The sequence below is a fragment of the Mytilus trossulus genome, chromosome 4 (genome assembly GCF_036588685.1).
Source record: "Mytilus trossulus isolate FHL-02 chromosome 4, PNRI_Mtr1.1.1.hap1, whole genome shotgun sequence".
Lineage (NCBI taxonomy): Eukaryota > Metazoa > Mollusca > Bivalvia > Mytilida > Mytilidae > Mytilus > Mytilus trossulus.
This window is the reverse complement of record NC_086376.1, coordinates 24,589,754-24,592,253: the sequence shown is the minus strand read 5'-3', so window position 1 is coordinate 24,592,253 and position 2,500 is coordinate 24,589,754. Positions and strand designations below refer to the sequence as shown.

The 2,500-nt window shown below is 33.4% G+C and overlaps 1 non-coding gene across 1 annotated transcript; it reads left to right on the top strand.

The window, feature by feature from the left end:
• The first annotated feature begins 302 nt into the window (after window positions 1–302).
• On the top strand, window positions 303–421 carry LOC134717318 (5S ribosomal RNA). The gene has a single exon (XR_010107255.1). It is a non-coding gene; the product is annotated as a 5S ribosomal RNA (ribosomal RNA).
• The last annotated feature ends 2,079 nt before the right edge of the window (window positions 422–2,500 follow it).

The following is a 2,500-nucleotide window of genomic DNA, read 5'->3' as shown; positions in this document are numbered from 1 at the left end:
TGAAATAAGACTGCCTTTTTTTCAGATGAAATAGTATTCCCAGCTATAAAGTTCTGGCTGCACGATTTGCCTGTGAATTTCGCTTGACACAACCTTATGCGCGGACCCCACCCCCCGCTGTGCGATTAATTCATTTGTGCATTTTTTTTTTCAATCGACATATTCATTTCTGCTTCTTTTTGTATACATGTATGTGAAACTTTTGATTTTATTTTATATAAATTTTGTAAAGAAAATGCTTTATACACGTTTTGCGGCATGCAGCTCGTAGCTTTATATACCGAAAATTTTAACACTTCTGTGTCTACGACCATATCACGTTGAAAACACCGGTTCTCGTCCGATCACCGAAGTTAAGCAACGTCGAGCCCGGTTAGTACTTGGATGGGTGACCGCCTGGGAATACCGGGTGTTATAGACATTTCTTTTCTTTTTCTTTTTTACTTGTTATTTTTCACACCATCAGAGAAGTGATAAAGTTTATAGATTTTGTTACTATAGATTCACTGTGTCTAAACCACACCGGCAGAATTTGATCGGACTCGATGGTATCTAACGTCCGGCACAATGACGGAACATCAATAGACAGAAGAAAGATAGGTTTCTCCTTATTTTCTTATTTTTTTAATGATATCGAAGAATATATATACATATACAACTATTTTCTATTGTGAGATGCAATATTTTCTACAACCGTTCTATATTAACGGAGAAATAAGTCAAAATGCATGTCAAAATGACGAATTGAGTGAACCTTGCCTCAAAATTGTTTAATTTCTCTTTAAATTGTTCACATTGTACGGAAAGAAAGGTACGGGAAGATAGATATTGACACGGAGATTGCAAATTTAGTTATTATGAGCATCTCAATAATTGTAACTCTGTGTATGGAACGAAAGAAATGGGTCATGTCAAAATGGAACTGGCCGGTTTCGTCAATGTATACAACCCGGTTTCGTCATAGATTTCAAAAATGCATAACCCGGTTTGGTCAAATAAAAAAAAATCACAATCGCATTACATTATAATTGATTATTTAATTTCAGAGTTCAAAAGGAGTTTTGTGGGTCGTTCGAAAACAAGTTCGTTCACCGGACAGCGGCTTATTATTTATATGAGTCTCAGATTCAAATAAATAATAAGCAAATTCCTACTCTTATAGAACTCAAATATTTTAATTTTACTTTGCATTCCGAACTTTTTTAACAGCATATTGAGATTAAAGCTCTTTAAATATGCGTTTTCTATATGAGTTATGGGAAAATATGTTGAACATGTTTAAACTTGAAATTAAAGTTTACGGTCTTAAAAATCGAAATACACAATTGATATGTGATTTTCTCGCACAAAAGAATGGACACCTTTATAAGTAATCTAATCATTCCATGTATGTAATCTTTTCTACCATCGTTAAAAATAAATCTTCTTAAGGATAAACGTTGATGATAAGACAAATGTATATGCATGCATAATCGACATAGAATGTAGGATTACAACTACCATGCATTAAAATAAAATTTATTTATCACTAATTGTAACTATACTGCTATGTACAAATTAGTATAATAGTCTCAGGTCATCGATAAAATTCAATAATAATAATTTTGTTAACATTATTAAAAGAAACGAGTATGTACTGTCGCCATTGTGTTATGATGATCGTACACTAACGTTGGTCAATATATTTTGACAATATATACGGACAGACGGATTCAGTTTATTTCAAAGTGGGCGTATTTCGAAAAACTTGTACATACCGCCGAGCGTAGCGAGTCAAACAATATTTTGATTATTTTTTTGCTTTACAAAATCGTTAAATACAGGAATCAATATAGTTTTGGCAACCGAAGGTGGGGTCGGGGCGTGCAACCTATACGTCATCTAGATTCGCCACTTATCTTATAAAGTGTATAACGAATTAAAATATTGTAAGAAATGAGAAAAACAGGGACACCCGGGAAATCGGATTATGTGAGTTGGATTATGTTTATTATAATAAATGCCGAATATCAAGTTCTTTTTATCGATTTCTATACATTTTTCTCAAATATGTATAAAAGTTATATAGGAAAATGATAAGGCAGACAAATATACAAATAAATCGACTTGGCCGATATCCTAATAAAACTTATTGACCTTTAATTACGATTTTTTTTTTCATTTCTTTGCGTTTTTACACGTCCATCCCAATTTTGACAGGACGTATTATTGTATACACCCGTCTGTCCATCCGTCCTTCCATCCGTCCGTTCCTTCATCTATCAGTCATTCGGTCCGTCCGTCCGTCCGTCCGTCTAGCTATCCGTCTATCTTTCTGTCCAGCGTAAACATGTCGCACCGTAACTTGAGAACAGCTTATCTAGTTTTCATGAAACTTAACAAAGTTATTTCTTGAAATGGTCAAACGATTTGTAAACCTTTTAGTGAAAATCAAATTAAATCTTTTTGAGTTACAGAACTTTGTAAGTAAAACAGGAGTGTGTTTTTTTTTTAACATGTC